General features: G+C 45.0%; 1 protein-coding gene across 1 annotated transcript in view; it reads left to right on the top strand.

Annotated features, from left to right (window-relative positions):
* The window catches only part of LOC144770521 (excitatory amino acid transporter 2-like), a 712,365-nt gene that overhangs the window by 419,955 nt on the left and 271,027 nt on the right, over positions 1 to 21,383 (top strand). The window lies entirely within an intron of this gene.

Consider the following 21,383-nt stretch of genomic DNA (forward strand, 5'->3'; position numbering starts at 1 on the left):
TTTTGGGGTTTCACCCCTCATCAGCCAGGATAACTTGACTCCAGGCGGCATGGCAGTGACACCTAAACGTCTGGTGGCTATGGGAAGCTTCGCTATGGGACGCTTCTTTTGCTGACTTTATCTGGCAGCAGGTTGTTGACTAAATGGAGCTCAACATGGGGTCGGTGGGATCCCATACTGTGTTCTGGGAGGCACTGAAGGGTGTCCTGCAAGGACAGGTGATATCATATCAAATGGTGGCCAGACAAAAGAAATACCAAGACATTGCTTCTCCCAAGACAGCTAAACACTGTGCTGAGATGAAGGAAACTGAGTCAGGGAATAGCCAGGCGCCGCATCAGGCATCACAATATAGGACATATGAGTCCAGAGACAGGGCAAGAAAGCTACTGTATTGGCTGGCAAACCGAGAGCTGGAACACCATATAGTGTCAAGCATAACCTCATCTAAGAGTGTTTTGCTAACTGATTCTGTCCAAACTGCCAGTGAATTAGCATAATTTTATGCACGCAGAGCAGCCACTGCCCTCAGCAGAGCGTGATCACTCTATCATGAAATATCACATAATACCTCGCCTCTCTAGTGCAGATTACAGAAGATGAGATTCGAACAGCCATACAGTCGAATCTGGCTGGGAAAACTCCTGGCCCTAACGGGAGTCCCGCTCATATTCTTTAAGAAATACTCAACACACTTGAAGCCGCTGCTTCAGGGCATATATACCAGGCCCTCAGTGAACTATCACATAACCTTTAGGGCGTCTCTATATCGGTGAATCTCAAACCTTGGAAACCACCCGACCATAACACATCTTGTAGGCCCATCTCCCTAATCAACATTGAGTCGGAGATACTGGCAAAAATACTGGGGAACAGACTACTAATCGTAAAAGTGTGGGTAATGGAGCCAGTGGAGCCCAGAGCTGTCCAGTACTGCTGGACTGGCCCTTATGATGTGATTGAGAGAAAGATGGAGACCACCTACCTTGTGGATCTCAAGAACCCTAGGCAACCCCCGCCTCCCCCCGGGTGCTGAATGTCAACATGCTGCTGGTGACAGATGGCAAGGAGGAAAAGGAGAGTGAACTGCTTCCTGACCTCTTATCCTACAAGGACAAAGATAGGTCTGTGGAGGGAGTAATCCCTTCCCCCACTCTAACTCCTGAACAGCAGAGAGCCTGACACCAAGTTTTAGGGCAGTGCCCCTCTCTGTTCTCCTATACCTGTGGGACCTCCAACCTTTGTGACCATGATGTAGACACAGGGGACAACCTCCCTGTTAAGAATAAGTCTTAAAGCTTGTCGGATACGGTGAGCTCCAGCATTAAGGCTTAAGTGGCCAAAATGCTGGAGCTGGGTGTGATAAAACCCTCCAGTAGCTCCGGGTTCAGTCATGTGATTCTGGTACCAAAAGATACCCCACAAGGCACCACACCTTAACTGAGCTTCTGTGTGCATTACAGAGGTTTAATTTCTATGACTAAGACTGACGCTCATCCTATCCCCTGGGCTGATGAGCTAATTTCTTGGTTAGGAGCAACCCAGCGTTAGAAATGGGGCTTCTGGTTGGCTAGGACATGCATCTATACCAAGCAGAAACCACCACTGTAGTCAGGGCGAGGCAAAAATACACCAAATATAACCTGCACTCACCCTCTGGTAGCTTGGCGCAGAGCAGGCAGGCTTATCCTAAGAGGCAATGTGTGCAACACACATATACACAGCAACCCAATAAATACAACAACAAAAAATCCACATAGATTTTAAAAAATATGTGATATTTATGTAGACAGAATATGAACAAGACGACACAAATCCAATTAGTAGTTTTAGAGTTATTCTTATGGTCAGTATCAATGCAACAGCAGTGCTTCAAATTCAATTGGCCTCATTTAGAGCCTCATTTTAATTGTTGAGAGTACGTTATTTTGCAGCCGCAGAAGCCGTTGTAGGGCTGATACGGCTTTATTGCGGATCGTGTTTTCTGTTTCTGTCCACCCGGAGCCCGGTTTGGGAATACCAGGACCGCTCCAACCGGGTCCAAATGTCAAAATAAGGATGATAGCAAAACTAAACTGTAGGGACCGCTGCGCTACGGCTACTGATGCAAATGAAAAGTGTTTGACGTATTGAAAATAATCCTTGTGGTAAGTAGCGCTTAAGACCTAGAGGTCACAGGCTAAAGGTAAGGCTTTTAGTACACAGGCGGGGCTTGCCTATGAATATCTCACTTGTTCCCCAGGGCTGGTAAGTTGAGAGAGGCTCAGCTGCTGCTGGCCACGCAGCTTGATGGGGCAAAAAGACCTCACAGGTTGGGCTCACCTTATCTGTGGAGGTGAGTCGTGGAGGTCAGCACCACAGATCTTTGCCGGATGAGAAGTGAGGGGATGTCAAGTGGTGGGCAGAATCAGGATGGCCCTCAGTCACTGCATTCTTCTTGCCAACGCCGGCAACCAGCGTCTCAGTTGCTCATGTGAGCGGCTCTGCAGTGTCAATGCCATGATAGCTCCATGTGACCATGGCAATCTGCTGGGTGGAAGGAGGGGCTCCCCTTGGGTGATGCGGCTTCTCGATCTGGGTAACGTGGGGAGCTACGTCCAGTATAGTGTGCTGGTGGTATTTGGTGAAACAAGCAGGTCCCAATGCAAAGTGCAGGACCGTTATGAAGCACCTGGTGTAGCTCGGGCGGCAGGGGCCACATGAAATCCTATATGTCCTTGGGGCAAGACAGCAAGCCTTTGGAGTCACTTTGGGGATATAGAAGTTCTAACAGCAGAGCAGCGGTCAGCAGACAGCAGGGCAGCTCAGACAGGCAGGTCAGCAGTTCCTTGAAACTATCAGCACAGCAGCCTTTACTAAGTGTATTTCTTCCAGGTCCAGTAGTGTACTCACTTGATAGGGTCGGATCTTTAATACTTACACCCCAAAGTGGCTTTAATGTACGAAGGGGGTCCTCCAAAGAGTTTTCTACTGTGCACAAGCATCCCTTGTAGCACAGCCCTGGCTCCAGGCTACCAGTAGGGGATACATCAATCAACCCTTTGTATGAGAGCAGAACACAGCCTATTCAGACGCAAGTACGAGTCACCTCTCCCCATCTCAACCCAGGAAGGCTATCAGTATGTATATGAATGAAGATGTATCCCCTGTCACTCTCAGCCCTTCCTATGTGGGGTGGTGTCTAGAGGGTATGCACAAAGTGTTGCTGTCATCCAGGTCAGACGTAGATTGGAGACATGCTGCAACGCAAACGCAAACAAAACAAAGTAAAAACAGAGAAATGTCCACTTTCTAAAAGTGGCATTTCTGAAATAAGAAGTGTTAAATCCAACTTTATCATTAAAGAGGATTTATCATTACTTTTCCAACCATACCCAACATAATTAAGCTACTCCTGTCTAATCAGAAATTTCCACTTATGTGCATATTAGGGAATTCCTAATGCTGGCCTATGGAAGGAGTAGGCCTCACAGCAGTGAAAAACTAATGTCCTTGTTTTCACTGCCAGGACATATAAAACGTAAAAGTACATGACCTGCCTTTTAGTTACACAGCACCCTGCCCTTAGGGTCACTTACCACCTACTTTAGGGGTCACATGTGTAATCAAAAATGGGGAGTGGGGGGTTAAGGTTTGGCTAGCGGTTTTAAATGCCAAGTCTAAGTGGCAGTAAACTGCACACACAGGCCTTGCAATGGCAGAGGCCTGAGACAGGTTTGCAAGCCTACTTGGGTGGGTGTAATGATTATAATATCTATTTTTATAAACCTTTGTGGAGTATTTTTGTAGTGTATTCATTGTGTTTCTGTGTGTGTGTTGCACAAATACTTTACACATTGCCTCTGTAGATAAGCCTGACTGCTCTGTGCCATGCTACCAGATGTTGAGCACAAGTTATCTTACTTAGCTTACCCTGACAAGGATTGTGGCTTCTGATTGGACAGGGTGTATATGTTTGCCAACCAGAAACCCAATTTCTATCATGTGGTCACTAACTCATTTAATAAATGTCTTCTCTCAGGCAATCACATTTTGTTGTTGAGGAATATAACCAGTTAATTCAGGCCAAGTAGATCCTGGAAAGCCTAATGGACCCATGCTAACACTAATGTGGTAGCTGTCAGTGAAGCCACATTTGATATTGTTCTAAACACTAGGAATGTCCAATCTCTTATAGGGTTCATATATAGGAGCAATACAGGCACCTTTGTTGGTATGAAAAAAGGTCCTAGTATTTGGATCAACAGGATCAAACTCCAAACGATAGACAAATATTTTAAAAGCTTATGCTGCATGTGCTGTAACTACTAGAATTAATTCACCTACTGCATCAGGAACTCTTGTCCCGTGAGATACTGTGTCAACAAGCGCCTAAATCTGGCCTTTACTGGTCATGGCTCAACCGCATTCTAACACAGATTCATTCTGCAATTTAAAACACAGTCAAAAGGGGAACCTATTTTATTAGTCAAGCGCTTGACAGCTCATCAGCAAATAGTGAGGTATCAGGGAGGAAACCAATTTTACTACACCATCTTTGCATTAGTAATTATTTGTACTGTGTGCATTCTCCAGGGGTATTCAAAGCTTTGACCCCACATTCTACACCATGATATGTTTTTGAAGGTAAGCCCGCAAATATAGCCCTGTTATAGACTGCTCAAACCCTCTGGCACGTGCATGCTCAGGCCAACATTTCAACTCAAATCATGGATTCAGGCAAACTGTAACCCATGACCTATTGGGGATGGTTTGTGTAATGTAACAATCAGTCTGGTGAAACTTAATTATTAGTGAGTTTCAAGGCCCCCTTTCCACACACATGAAATCCACATTATATGGGCTATCTACGAAGTAATTTACACTTGCGAGTTATTTACACAAGTAATGAACTCTTACACTTTTAAGTACATTTACTACTTTGGGCTGTTGAAAAAATCCGAACATAAAGGTACTTAAAGTGTAAAAGTACATGTCTTCACCCCCTGAAAAATGAGGTGGAAACTGATTTAGCCATGTAAGTTACAACTACTAAAAAGAAACAGTACTAAGTTCAGCTCCACACTTGGCCAACCACTGATACAGTAACACCCTCGAATAGAAAATAATAAAGAAAAGGACTTTAAATAATACCCCATAGGAAATAATGGTAAAATGCAATGATTTGTAAACACCACACACAGTATCGGCAAACACTCAGGTAAATTTCTTTGGTATAGACCACATGACAACATACAGCAACAAACAACTTTTTCTGAAAGAATAGTCTAGTAAGCAGGTCTAATAAGCAAGTTAGATGGGATGAAGTGTCATCCATTCCTGATGCATTCACAGAGTCCTTGGATAAGTGCTGTGTTTCCCACATAAACAGAAAGAAAGATTGACTTATCACTAATATTGTATAAAAGTATTTTTATTTATTTATTTGACATTTGTATGGCGCAACGAATCATCCCCAGGGGGATCTCTCGGCGCCTGGCTGCACACAAACAGATCTCTCGCTCAGCCTGGGACCCTAGAACAGCCAGGTTTTTAGACTCTTCTTAAAGTGACGCATTGCTTCTGGTAACCTGTTCCAATGGAAGGGGGCCAGATATGAAAAGGCACTCCCTCCCATTCTGGACTCGTTTATTTTACAGGAGGCTAGGAGATTTTGATTACTGGATCTCAGCTGGCGCCCCGTTATGTACGCTCTCACCTTCTTTCTTAGATATACCGGGCCCAGGCCTTGCTTTGCCTTGAACGCCAAAACAAGGAGTTTAAAGATAGCTCTCTTCCTCACAGGCAGCCAGTGCAGGGCTTGTAGCAGGGTACGGACGGGGGCGTCTGGGCTTGTTCAAAGCCATTCTTGCTGCGGTATTTTGCAATATCTGGAGTCTAGAGAAAAGTTCTTCTCTTACACCCACCAGAAGAGCAACCTGCTCACAATCAGCGCCTGTATGAGATTCTTTTTTGCCTCCAAAGGGATCCAAGGAAAGACTTTCCTTAGCATTTTCAGGATCCCAAAACTGGAATCCTGACAATGATTTTACATGGTCCTGAGAAGATAGCTTGCTGTCCAGCAGGACTCCCAAGTTCCTAGCCTGTTTTGTGGGAGGTGGGGAGATCCCCAGTTCCGAGGGCCACCAATCCGGCGACCAGAGATGCTCCGCCTTCCCAAACAGGAGGAACTCCGTCTTGTTGGAGTTGAGCTGGAGAAAATTATCTCTCATCCAGGCCGCTATGTTCAACCTACAGCTCTTGAACTTGGTTCTCGTGACCGATGGATCAGGATCGAAAGAAATTATCACCTGTGCGTCGTCTGCGTATGAGATCGTCTCAAAGCCGCTAGATCTTATAATGGCAGACAACGGGGTCACAAATATGTTGAACATCGTGGGGCTTAGGATGGAGCCCTGGTGAACACCCTTAACAAGTGGGGTGGTTGCTGACGTGAATGGTTCTAGTTTGACCCGTTGGGATCTGTTTGCAAGAAAGCTTTCCAACCTTTTCAGCTCATTCCAAAGTCAGCATTGGGTTTCACAACGCAACTGTGTTTTCTCTATGCAAATACCCCGGACTTTATTAGAAGTGCCCACATTCTTGGGTTATTACATATAATACCAGTAGATAATTCCCCAAGATTCTCAAGGCAATAAGTTGCTTCTTTGTTATATATGCGCTGATGTTACAGAGCAGCCCTAGCATGTTGGTGCAAGTCCCCAAAAATATTGTAACTCATGGTCTTGATTATGACCAAAGTTCATAGCTTGTTAAACATAATATCTACCTTGCTTACATTTTGATTAACGCAATGCTGTATGCCCACTGCTGGCATTCTTTTTTACATTTAATGCCATGGAGTTTAAGTTTAAAGTTGTTATCTCTTTGTGGTACTCCATATGATAGACAGCTATGGAAAAGCGGGGGTATTTTGGATTTCATTTGTTTGTGGCCCTAGTGAGTTTTTGTATTTTTTACATCAGTTGCATTGTGGTACTACCTAAATACATTTTGTAGTACATAGATCACAAATGTCATATAATCGTTGATGAGTTGATTAGCTTCTTCATTTTATAGTTCTTCTCTTTCTCTTCTGTTGCCTTTAATATGCTTGGACTGATCATGTCAATATTCATTCTCCCCTTCATTTGCACAATATGTATTTTTATGGATATGACCATTTACCCTAATATATTAAGTTAGCAAGTGTTAGTGGTATCTGAGCTTCTTTTAGATAGCACTTCTGCTAGTGTTATATGGTATACCCATGACCAACTTCATTTGTAACCCAGTGTTTTTTGAGTATTGTAAGCACACTTCTTAATTGATTCATACTCATGCTTTTTGTAGGTTTCGCTAATTGTAGTGTATTATTTTGAACTGCAAATCATCAATATAGCATGTGAACTAGACACACTGAGAAGTTACAAGATGTAGATCTTTTTTTTAAAACAATTTTATTGGTTTTAAAGCAAGATAAAAGACCAGCAATACAGTACAGCGCAGTGTTGATCAAGCCTCACCATTGATTTGGTGGTGAACCAAAGTACATCATGAGTCCACGATATCCCAAGTGGTACACACAGTCAATCAAGCAAACCATTTTCAAGCTATCTGACACAACCATTTGCCCCAGACCTTGTGGTATTACTCCAGACAGCCCAGTGCTTCATATAAGGGCGTCTCTTGTGTGGCACACCAGTCAACTCCCTTGCACCACTTCTTGACGCTAGGCAGGGTAGGACATTTCCAATTGGCGGCTATGTGTCGCTTAGCTATGATCATTACCGCATTAAAGCACAGTTTTTCATTCCTGGACCCGTCCAGCCCGTCCGTGATCCCCAGGTGCGTGTGTATTGGGTCATCTTCAGTAAGTTCCTGCAGGCTGTAGATTTTTAAAACGCTATGCTACATGTATTATCATTAAATATATTTAGTTCAGCATTCAGAAGGTTTATTGGCTTGCTGCTATGTGTTATAGTGAATTTGATGTTTAAGCATTGTCATTAAGACAATGTAGATGTTTAATTTCATAATTGTCCATACTCATATCACGAGGAATTATTAGGAAACCATCTATTAAGTTTCCTCAATGGAAGATGTTGCTATCCTGGAGCCAGGCATGCCACTTCTTAAAGCCTTCCATAAAGAGGTTGGCATGGTAAAAGACAACCCAGTCACCCATGGCAGTGTCCTGCATCTGGCAATACCACGATTCCATAAGAAAGGCCTTATTGTGTAGGATTGTTCCTGCAATTTCAAGGTGCATCTGAGTATGCCCAACCAAAATAGTGTGTCTGGTACGTACGTAGTAGTGTATCCTCAGCAGATCATGTTATGTTTTAATATTTTAATAGATGTGTCTAGGCTTCATTTTGTTTCATATATCTAATGAGACGGACATCATTTTTTTATGTCCGGCCAATTAATCTTGTTCAGAATGTCCTTAGTGTATTGTATGTGTGATTGGTAAGTAAAAACATTGATCAATGACGTGAACATTGATAGGTATGAGCACCAACTTTCATTTAATTCCAAGTTGTTTGGATTCACCCTGCACACTAAATGCCCCCTCAAGAAACACAGTACCAAAAAAAGACTGCCAGGTACCAGCTCTCCTAAAAAAACAACTGAAACCGTTTGTTGAGAAATGAAGCTCTCTGAATGGTCATCTCAAACTTTATTGCCTTAAGTTCTTCTTCTTTCTCTGACCTCGTTTTTGTTGGCTTTAGGACTCTGAGCACTTTACCATTGCTAACCAGTTCTACAGTGCATGTTCTCTCTCCTTCAAACGTGGTAACATTGCTCATACCTGTTGTAAATAAAGACTCTTGAAGCAGTAGAAAGTAAGACTTGCCTTTAATCTGTCACCCAACTCTCCAGACTGTCAGGTGAATTCCAACATTCCAAAGCTGCCTCCAAGGGAACATACCAACAGGTGGTAGTCCGGAGGGGTGGGCGGAATGTGCCACTAATGATAACATAACAACATACTAAGATTGCAACACATCTCCCTTCGAAACAGAAGAGAATTAGGAGGGATGGGAGAGGAAAGGTAACAAGGGAGGGAAAATGGAAGCGAAGGTCTGGTAATAGTGCATGCGAACCCTGGGTAATAACACAAGGATGTAAACACTTCACAAGAAATACACCAGCTCCAGGAAGGTTGTGAGCGGAAAATTACAATGACTTGAGGGAAAAAAGGGCAAATGGTGTAACTGGCATCAGCACCAAAACACTTTATTAATATAGTGGTCATAGTAACACAAGCACCCCACTGATGAGAATTATGCAGAGAAAACAGGAGCTCATCTTGCGGTTCCCTAGAACACATAGTTTAGATTCTGTACATCTTCGCTGTGTACCACCTTTACCTGATTCATCTCCCCTTCCTTGCAAACTCTAGCAAAATTGCCCCTTCTGTTGCACTTCATGCACGTTGAATTACGTGCAGTACAATGTACACTGTTGGCTAGATGATTGCAGCTCCCACATCTGAAGCATTTCAACCCTTCTGTGATGCTTATGGGTTTCTCACCTTTAATATCCTTAGACCTGATCTTGTGCATTTCTCCCTCTCTACTATCCTCCAGAACCAATCCTTTGATTTTGTTTACACTACTAATGGGTTCTTTAGGTTGGTCCATCTCCAGAATACACTTCGCGGTGTGTTCAATGGATTGGGCCATGGTGACGGCTTCTCTCAAAGAGGGATTCTTTGCAAGTAACTTTTCTTTGATACGAGGGTTGTGTGTACACCTCACCAGCTGATCCCTGATGAGGGAGTCGTTCAATTCCCCAAATTCGCACAGCTGGGTGAGACCTCGGAGAGTGGCTATATAATTGGTAATAGATTCATTCTTTGCCTGAACTCGCGAAAAAAACTTGTGTCGCTCAAGAACAACATTAACTTTGTCCCCGAAGTGGGTTTCTAGTTTTAGCATGGTAATTTTAAACACATCTAAGTCTAACTCATCATCTTCCAATGCTGCGTCTGGAAGGGTGTCATACATTTTCCTTCCCTGCACTCCTAGATTATGGAGCAACACATGTTGCTTCCGTACAGCCGAATATTTCTCCCCCCGATGGCTATGAGGTATGAATCAAATAAATTGATCCAGTCCTTCCAGTGTATATCTGGATCGCCGATGTCGTTTAAGAAAGAGGGGGGTGGGTTCATGGACGATGCCGCCATGGGAAAGGGATTACAGATAGAAGCACAAATATCCAAAGGCAAGGGGCTGAGAAGGTATGCGATAACTATGGCTCTAATACAGCTACTCTTGCAACTGATAATAAGCCTACCCGTACCTGCAATGGTGTACGATGGCACACGTAACTGTCAAATACTGTAGATAGAAAAGTACACTCAATGCAGCGTGAACCCACAGTACTGGCTGGATGGGTGTCACCGCTGTAAGGCCAGGCCGTAAAAAAAGAAACCCACAAGAATAGGGACTGTAATATAACCCTGATGCACCTAATAGAACGATTACTATGTTGTACTACCAGGGTACCTAAACGCTGTCTGGAGCTCTTCACATTGTACACTTCACTGCTGGCTGGTACAAAATACTGAATTACTCTGAATTTGTACTGAGGTACAAACGGACAGTTGTAACAAATTACAAGGCACTTACCATACTGTTTGGCATTACTACCCACTGCACAATGGACTGTAGGGTGCACTTGGTGTACCAACTGTTACACCACTACCTTATGAGCAATATGTCGCTAATACACATTTATCTTTAAAAACTTTTTTTTCCTAACGCTCCCTGCCAATTATAGATGTTCTTAGCAGTACTCTGAGAGAACCTATAAATATTCCCTGATATACTAACTTTCTCAGTCTGGGAGCTCCGGACGTTGCGCCCAGTCGACCCCAGCTGGGTGGTCCCTCTCTCAGTTTGGGAGCTCCGGACGCTGCGCCTAGTCGACCCCAGCTGAGCTGTTGCTCTCCCAGCATGGAAGCCTTGGCGGTCTACTCCAGTCGGCCCCAGCTCTGTTGCTTCCCCAGCCCGTCCTACGAGGAGTTTTGCAAATTGGCACTAACTGTGTCATCGGGTTCCCCCTTGGACCCACTGCCTCCTAAATTCTGGAAGGTGTTCCAAGATGAACTCTTCCAGCCTTTGCATTCCATCTGCCTCCAGTCATTTGACACTGCAATCGTTCCCGAGTGCTGGAAGCTGGCAGTGGTGTCACCTCTTTTAAAGAAACCCACATTGGACCCTGCCTGCCTGTCTAATTATAGACCCATCTCCTTGCTGCCGTTCCCTATCAAAATCATGGAGAAGCTAGTGACCCGCGCCCTGTCCGGTTTTCTGGAAGAGAACACCTGGTTTGATGAGGCACAATTTGGCTTCCGTCCAGCGCATGGGACTGAATCTGCGCTGGTGGCCGTGTTGGACAACCTTCGTTCGCGGGTTGACATGGGTCGGGCAGCCTTCTTAGTGCTGCTCGACATGTCGGCCGCGTTCGACACGGTCTGCCACTCTACCCTCATCAGGAGACTGGAAGAGTGCGGGGTCACCGGGCTGGCAAGGGATTGGTTGGTCTCTTATTTGAACAACCGACGGCAGGTGGTGGCGCTGCCCCCATTTAGATCGGAGGTGAGGAATGTGGGGCAGGGGGTACCACAGGGCTCGGCCATCATCCCCATACTTTTCAACCTTTACCTTCGCCCTCTGGTCCATCTGGTAAAATCATTCGGTATCTCAGAATTCAATTATGCTGATGATACCCAATTGGTCTTTTCACTGGAAGGAAACAACTCGTCCCTTTGGAAACATTCCACCACTGTATGTCAGCTACAGCTGACTGGCTTCGCTCTAACTCCCTTCAGTTCAACAGCAAAAAAACGGAGGTGCTTTACTGTTCTTCTGATAAAATACCGCGTGCACTCCCCGACAACTTTTGGCCCTCGACCTTTCCTGAGACAGTGTCAGCCGCTGAGTCTGCACGTAACTTAGGGGTTACTTTTGGGCCTAACTTGCAGCTGGATATACATGTAAATAAGACCACGGCTACGTGCATGATGCTGTTGCGCATGCTCCGTAAAGTTTTGCCCCTTCTACCTGAACAGTCTAGACCAGAAGTAGTGCGTGGGACCATCTTAAGTTGTTTAGACTATTGCAACGCTCTACTTCTGGAAGCCCCTAAAACGTTGCTATGTAAGCTGCAACGGGTGCAGAATATGGCGGCCAAGCTGGCCCTCTCTCGCCCTAACTTCAGCTCCTCCACCATTGCTCTCCGGGACTTACATTGGTTGCCGGTCCATTTACGTGTTCAGTACAAAGCTGCCTGCCTGGTGTTCAGGGCTTTGCACGGACAGGGCCCGGTCCCACTGCAGAATATGTTTTCATGGTATTCGTCCAAGCGATGTTTGCGCTCTTCTTCTGCGTGGCTGGTGGTGGTACCGAGATTCCAGAGAGTGAGGATGGGTGGACGCTCGTTTAGTGTCGCAGTGGCTAAACTCTGGAATTCTCTGCCACTCCTTTTACGAGGTCAAAGCGACCTTCTACCATTTAAAAAAGCGTTGAAGACCCACTTGTTCCCTAGGGCAGTGTAAGATGTTGTTTCTGTTGCTGATAGTGATATCAAGCGCCAGGGTGCCCTTGGGGTGACAGTAAAGCGCTATACAAATACACAAAAAAAAACAACAACAAAAAAAACTTAAAATATCCCACCTGGATAGATTTTCACCACTGCCGTGTTGAGCTTGTCCAGGTCACAATTCACACTATCACTTACCACACCCTTAGTACAGTGCCACAGAACGCATGCATCCCCCACACCTAGAGGAAAAAAATAATATTAGCAGGCAAGAACAGAAAAAACTAACATCAGGGTAAATAGAGTACTCGTAAATACAATGGGGTTTCCTCTATTGCTGGCACAGTAACAGGGACCATATAGTATAAGGGACACGGTCTATTTGCAGTCTTGTTATCGAAATGGCAGTTCCCTATATCACCAATAACAATATGAATTATCACCCGTAGAACTGGGACAAACTGCAGTCTTGCGAGGTGTACGCAGTCCCTAAACACAGTATTAGTGGTGGTCAAAAGGAACTGGGGAACGACAGTCCTTCAGCAGTCTTACTTGAACCAGCAGTGCCCGGTGTTTCTTTCTTCCACAAGATGGCGTCGAAGTCCTAATTAACCTCTTGTTTTTCCTCCGGTGGCACTCGATTAAGCTTCAACACGGGGATTACTGGCTTAACTTGGAAATGCTACTTGAAGAGAAAAAAAAAAATCTGCGGCCCTGAAGGATCTGGGGCGCCGGACTTACGCCTCCTCGTCAATTGCAGGGCTTCCTGACAAGATTTCTCTCGAACGCGGCTGCGCAGGCCCAAGGCTGACAGGAAATCCACACAGACTAATTGCGTAGGCAAACAAGGAAACTGACGAGCGACTGAAAAGTAGAGTGAAAAGTGTCTCCACACAGCGCCTGCCTCCGCGTCGCTGACAGGAATCAACTCAAGCAGGAAGGTACTGCGCAGGCTCGATGCACCAGGAGCACTAACAGGCGACCGATGATACAAGCCTGTTCCCTCAAGGGTGAGGGAAATTTACTTCATGGCACCCCGACTGGCGCTACCTCCGACTGTCACCTCCCAGAGAGAGAGCATACAGGCACACAACAGGTCTGATAAAGTCACAAGCAGCACTAATGACGCACTACCTCCCACACTGCAGGCTCAGACACCTCCGTCTTCGCTGAGGTGGGACACCGTGGTAATTTATCTGGAGGGGATGAAGTGTATGAAGGCAATTCCGAGGCACGCACTTTGCTGCCCCCACCAGCTGATTCCTCCTTCAGTGTTGCGTTGAGAGCACGACCTCAGCTCCCTTAGAGATGGCACCGATAAGCAACACCACGGCACGCACTTCGCCACATCCTCACTGTCACCTCCGATTTGCAAACAATCCTGCAGACACACGCCGGGAAGAGAACCCCAGTGCCGCTCAATGACTCACCTCCAGGACTGGGGCTGCCACAAGGAGCACTGCCGGGAACTCTCAACATGAGACCCTGTTAGGGCAGGAGGACACAACGGCGATTTTTTTGCTTATTGATCTTCTCTTGACATGAAAAGTGGCTTCCTCTGGTGGGCTTGCAGGTCGTGAATCTCAAAACGAAGCAGGTACCGACATGTCTTTTCCTTTTGTATTTTTTTCAATTGTATCTGTACTGAAGCACGAACATCACCTCCTCACCATTCACTGGATGGAGAGAGCACTGAAAGGGGTGGTGACAGATGGCCCCCTGCACCAGGTTCTTCTCCTCGTCGCCAGTGTTGTAAATAAAGACTCTTGAAGCAGTAGAAAGTAAGACTTGCCTTTAATCTGTCACCCAACTCTTCAGACTGTCAGGTGAATTCCAACATTCCAAAGCTGCCTCTACGGGAGCATACCAACAGGTGGGAGTCCGGAGGGGTGGGCGGAATGTGCCACTAATGATAACATAACAACATACTAAGATTGCAACAATACCCAATTGCCATATTTAATTTACTCATGAGTCCCTAGTAGACCCTAGAGCCTGTAAAGTAAATGCTACTAGAGGGCCTGTAGCACTGATTCTGCCAACCACTTACATAGCCCCTTAACTGTGTCTCAGGCCTGCCACTGCCAAACCTATGTGTGCAGTTTTAAACTGCCATGTTGATCTGGCAAGTTAAACCTCTTGCCAGGCCTAAACCGTTCTTTTTAATACATATAATTCACCCCTGAGGTAGGCCATGGACAGGACCTGACTGGCTGTAGCGGGCACCGGGCATTTCCCCTGTGGGCCGCCAGGGTGGGGGACAGTTTGGGCCCCTGGGGGGCTGTTTTGTTTTTTACCCAGGCCGGTTTTGCTGCATAGCTGCAATATCAGTCCCTGTAACAAAATCAGATTTTAAATTGCAATTCTGAAAATGCCACTTTTAGAAAGTTGTCATTTTCTTGCTTTTGCCATTCGGTGCCTGCTGCCTGTCTCTGTTCAGTCTGGGTTGGGTGACAGCTGGGCTTTGTGTATTCCCTCTAGACAGCCACACACAAAGCGAGCTTAGGTGTGACTTGATGGGCCACCCTGGGAGATGGGAGGGAGGAGGTGGACACAGCCTTGCACTTACACCTGAGTAGGTTGTGATCTGTCCACAAGGCAGTCATTCCCTCCTGTAATGAGTCTGGAGCCAGGGCACGAAGGGAGGACCTCTGTGCACCTCAAAATCCTTCTTTGAAGTCTCCACAACTGGGTATAAGTACTGGACCACCGACACCATGACATCAATATACTTCTTTACCTGTGATCATTCTGCCAAGAAGAAGAACTGCTGTGCTGCTGAAAGGACTGACATTCTGCTGGACTCCTGTATTGCTTTACTGCCCCGTTGGCTGCTGTTTCCCTGCCGGTGTGAGAAGGACTGGACCTACATCACTTGAACTCAGAGTAACTACCTTGCCTCCTGTTCTGAAGTCTCAGGGACTTAAAATACTTTCTTCAATCCAGCTCCTACACCTGTACTGTGCAACCTGTGAGTCTGTCCCGCCAAGTGGTGCCATCCCAATCCTTGGCCCTTGAAGGTGGGCCTAAGGTGTTTGCTTCATCGGTACCGACGCACCCTCTACTGCAAGAGCAGAATTGCTGCATCACAGGATCAGTGCATCGCACTTGGACCCAGCGCACCGCCCTTAGACCCGCTGCTTCAGAACCAGCACCAAGAATATGGAACTCGCTTCCTCCCCACATCAGAAAAATCTCCTCTACTTTTCTCTTAAAAAAAGAAGCAAAATCATTCCTTATGTGCAAATTCATCCCATAAACTATCACTTGGACTTTTCCAGATGTACACCCTTTCTATTCCTCGAAAGACACCTTCGCTGCTCTCGACCCGTTGCTTAGAAATACTCTCACGCCTGCGACCTTACAAACTTTGTAAAATAAGTTGATCTTATGTATACTATTTGGTTTGCAAATTGTTTTATTCGTATTGAGCCCTCAGTGTAAAGCACTCTGATACCCTTCCCTGGGTCTGGTCCGCGGTATAGAAAACTCTATAAATAAAAAATAAATAAGATCGACGCATCGCCTCTACAGCGTGGAGAAACCCAGTGCATCGCCTTCTGAACTGCAGCATCTCTGGACCAGCGCATCACCTTTGGAGCAAAGGTTAATTTAGTGTGTGTTTGTTACTTACCCTGACTAGAATTGTAGTGACTGCTCGGACAGGGTGCATACCTCTGCCAACCAGATACCCAATTTCTAACACCGTTTCTTCCAGAAACGTCTTCAGAACTGATGTCCAAGCCCTCGTACTTTCACTTCTTGATAGTGGTAACTTCCTGCTCAAGAGCCTCCTAGACTCCACACTGGCACCCCTTAAGGGCATCTAACATTTCACAACATGTGTCATCCAGGGTCTGAAGGAACATGATCACATAACCCCCATGCTGATGAACTCCATTGTCTCCCTTGCCAGCCCGCATCAGGCCTTCTCTATCTATGCACCCAGGATTTGGAACAAGATCCTGTTATACACCAGGTGTACTCCAACACTGCTCCAATTTAGGAAAGAGTGTAGAACACACCTCCTTAACCCCTTCCACACGGGGCTAATTCCCCCGCGGTGCGGGGTGGGGGAGGAGCTGCAGCGTCGCGGTACTCATGACGTGTCCAGCTCGTCAAGCTGCACAGTGGAGCTGTGCTCATGACGAGCTGGACTCGTCAGGATTCTGCCCACTCCTGTAGAACGCCCACACAGGTGGGGAATTCGCCACGCGTTGGATGGCCGTGGCAGTTATGACGAGCTCAGCTCGTCATGAGCACAGCTCCACTGTGCCTCATGACGAGCTCAGCTCGTCATAAGCATCAAAGGGGTTTAAAGAACATTACATCACTGTGCAAAAACAGTCCACGAACCAACAACCGCTCGAATTACTATTCTAGCCTTTGACCCTCTGCTGACTTTTGGCTAGATTTGTGCTATAGAAATACCACATATACACATACTTAAAGTAAGAAATATATCCACGTTTTGAAATAGCCAGTTTGGCATCCTCTCCCCTAAACAAGAGGATTCTTGGTAGATAGGGGCATTTTTGTTGATTTTGGGTAGCACAGAGATACACAGGTATCTAGGGAGGAGCACCAGTCAAGTAGTTCTATTCAGTGTCAGAAATTAGACTTTTTTTACATTCACACAGAGATCCTTTTTGTTATCTAAATAATTGAGTTTATCAAATCTTTTTCCACTATCGACTATCATGTAATTGTTGTTGCTTAGTAGGTATAGTGAAATAAACGTTGAAAGTAAGCCACTGTTATCACTGCTATCCCTAATAATGCCTAAACTGGACGAAGATCTTGATATGTCAATGTGATTTTGTTAGTCATCATTAAGTTATTGTAATGTCTGCCTGTCTTTGATGATCATAATGGTATTTTCTGACAGCATAGTGTGGGAATATCGAAGATGGATTATATTGCCACTTTCACTGAAATGTTTCTTACGTTTGGCCTTCTCCCAAATTTCAAATGTATAAAAACCAATTCACCACAACAGTAAAATTACATGATTGAGCTAGAAAGAACTCAAAACTTTGCACAAACCTTTATTTCGGTGTCATGTAACAAACTTTTACGTAGAATAGCAAAAGCAGTATCCATATTGGCGGTCTCCCAGTCAGTTACAATACTTGCTCCTTTAGTAGTGAAATCAATTGGGAAGATGTTGTGCTTATTTATGAGACATCTCCCTTTCTTGCAACATGGTATGTTCTCCTGTTTGGTATCTTCTTTTTCTACTTGCCTTTTTGCTCATTCTGACCTTTTTACCCTTTGTTATACTACTGTAGTTGCATTCTTGTTCCCAGTTCAAAATCTCTTGACTTACAAAAGAGAAGGTTCAAAGATTTCTAGAGGTTTCTTCCGATGTTAATCTCTACACTTGCCTAGTCAGCACTGCTGCTGGAGGTACTCAGCCCAGTAACCACAGCACTTTTGAGTCAGATTTTTTTCGTACTTAGCAAATATAACAAATGTGCCAACTTAGATCTTTCTGACCACTCCGTCATTTTCTTATATTTTCCCCTTAATTGTCAGTTGGTATTCTAAAATGACAGTATGAAGGATTTAAAAAAAATTCTTTACCCTTATTTAGATTTATTTTGCATTTTGATACTTGCCTGATCCCTCTATGTTCTCTATCTCTGCTTGCAATATTGCTCTTTTATTTGTGTGATGGTGCAGTGAAAGGAAGTGCTTCTTTTTGTATGGTCACCCCCGGGATTTTAGACTGATGCTGCAGATTTTTTGACTCACAGTGCACTGAGGCCCACTAATCAGACCTCAGTGCCAGTGTCCTGACCCTAAAATGTGCATGTCGAATTGCCCATACGAGGTTGGCATAGGCTAACTTATTTGTACGCCCCAAGGATATAGTACCAAAGGTACCCAGGGCTTTGTTTTTTTTTCTATTTCAGTAGCCATTTTCTTCTTTTAGAGTTTACTTTTGAAAAACAAAATATATTGCTGAGCAGGCGCATTGAACATAGCTCCATAAAGCAGAGCTTCAGCCTAGATGTAGGTAATTCCCATTTACAGACTCTTAAATACCGAATTTTACCGATTCGGTATTTAAGAGTCTGTAAATGCGAAGGGGGCAGATTTAGGTAATTCCGAATTCAGGAATATCGAATCTGTAAGATTCGGTATTTACCGAATCGGTAAATACCGAATCCTGCAAGGGTGCAGGGGGTGTCACATTGACACCCTCTAGCACCCCAAGTAGAGGCTTGTGTGACATGTGGCACACATACATGCCCTAAGGGCATGTCTGTGTGTCACATGGCACAGGTGTGCATGCACAGATGTGCATGCACACCTGAATTCGGTATTTTACCACACAATAGGATTGTGTGGTAAAATACTGACTCTTAAGGGCCTGTGGCACTCTTAGGAGTGTCAGCTACATATGGATTTACCGATTCGGTAAAAAATACCGATTCGGTATTTCACTGAATCGGTATATTTACCGAATCGGTAAAATTACCGATTCTTAAAATAACATGCCCCTACATCTGAAAACCCTAATACCGGTCGGAAACGGCCAAAATCGGCCGTTTCCGACCGGTATTAGTGCTCCTACATCTGGCCCTTAGTGCCTTAGGTGGAGTTTCTGAGATGGCTGCTCCTCTAAATTCAGGGAGGTATCTAACTGTTTATCAGACATCTCTAAATAATGCGGGCTGCATTCTGCCAAGGCTGCAGAGTTTGGTGTTTGCTGAATTTGGTGCACATTCAGTCAACCATTTGGGCTGTAGATGTGAGCAAAATTTATTGGAAAATTAGTAGTTTGTTTAGCTTCACTGCTCCCCCACGTGAACCACCTCTGCTTCGCACCACCCCACACCCAATTTCCTTCTGAAGACACGTCTCTCAATACTTGGCATGTCAAAACCTAGCTGGATGTAGATTGCCAGGTCTCATGCACATCCATCCATGGGGAAAACCTTATAGGCAAATGAAAAATGCCTTTTCAATGGAAACACTGTCTGACCCTGAACTACACAGTGGCTAGTAATATATATTCTTCGACCATCTTTAATTGACACACATCACTTTAAAACTGTGGGGTTGAGGGTGGTCATACAGTTGGTAACTTCTTCCTGTGCTGCTCTGGAAAATAATGTTTCTCGAAATTCTGGATGGACCTTGTGTCACCGTGCCTCCTATTTCTTTCCTCACTTTACATGTGGTTGGAGCCAAAAGCCCTCTCTGGTGGTGCTCACATAAATGTCTCGCGACAGCTGCGCTGTCAAACCAGACCATAATGAAACTATTTGGGGCAGTATTCATTGCTTCTTCCCAATTTCAGACGTTCCTCATTGCAAGTATTCACAAGTGTTCACAACCTCGACATGCAGCATGTAGGTTTTGTTTCAGTTATTTTCTAAAATACATAGTAAGAAACATGTCACTAAGCACGGTTCATAATATAATTATGTGTGCAGAACGTCTGGGGATAGAATTTTGAAGAAACAAAGGACAACTATTGAGGGAAGGTTACAAAAGCAGATGACATTCATTTTTGATACCCACGATAACCTTTTTATTATTTTTGTGATTATACAATTACTTCGTCTCAGTTCATTGTTAACATTTGTGTATGTATTTTACCCTGGGTCAATCAAGCTGCTCGCTGGCTGTCTCTGAAACTACAAGGGCGTAACGTTAAAGAAGCAACCTACCCAGCCTACAGACAAAAGAGGGGACTGTGATTGTTCTGAAAGTCTTACCACATCGGTACATACTCTTGTACGTTATTTAGGTGAATTAATTTTTAAAGTAATATTCTTATAATGATTTCATGCTTCCATACCATCGGTGGGTGTCACTATTTTTTGATCAAGTTGTGTATCGCTGTACACACAGTATGTAATTTCAAGTGTATGGGACATATTTGGTGGCGGATAATATTTAAGTCAGTGACTCCACTAAACCAGTCTCAGAGAGTTACACAGATAGTTGTAAACTTATATTATTGTCTGGAATGTGCAGTTATATCTATACCAGAAGACTTCCATTCAACGCGTTTTTTTTGTCTTTTTCAAAAAAAGATGTCTCCATAGCATTTACCAATTTGTGCAACAACTCCCGTGCCTCCAATGAAGGCTCATCTGGCAGCTTCTGTCGCCAGCATGTTGTGTCAAATGTGGATCGCATTGTAACTGTGGCAGACTCGTCTGGCAAGCGGAAGCAGCAGTGGAAATCACCACCACTCCTCCCCTGAAAACCCAAGTTCCATCCTGCTGGGGAGCCCCTGCCACCGCCCACCCACAGCACAGCCCACCTTCCCTATAAATGCTCCCTAGAGATTTATGCTCAGAACTGTTAGACCCTCTTGCTGCCGCCATGGGCTCAGTGCGCCTGCTTCGAAACCATCCGATCCATTCCACTTATCTTAATAAATGAAAGCTCTCACAGCTGGCTAGCAAGTTTGGCGACCGTCTCTGACAGCTGCTGCAGTCCTCAAGGGTAAAAGGGCACAGAGAGAGAACGCAGTGCCAATGTGTGTGCTATCTGTGAACTACTTTGTAAAGTACTTCACGTGCATGAAATGCTGTGAACTACTATCGTCGAAGCTCTAATTAAAATAAATAAGAGATGACAAAACAAGGCTGTACTAGCAATGTAACACACCAGATGTAGGAGCCATTTACCGACAGGTAACGGCCGATTTCGGCCGTTACCGACTGTAGCATCGTGCTACAAATAAACACAGACACTGCTTGTTGTCTTACTGGAGCTTTATTATACACATCCAGTATCTTCCCTGTCCCTACTCTAACTGCCCACCAGCCAGTCCCGGCTCCTCCTGTTCCCCTTCCTGGCTCCGCCCTCCCAAACAC

This window comes from Lissotriton helveticus, chromosome 7 (assembly GCF_964261635.1).
Source record: "Lissotriton helveticus chromosome 7, aLisHel1.1, whole genome shotgun sequence".
Taxonomy (NCBI): domain Eukaryota; kingdom Metazoa; phylum Chordata; class Amphibia; order Caudata; family Salamandridae; genus Lissotriton; species Lissotriton helveticus.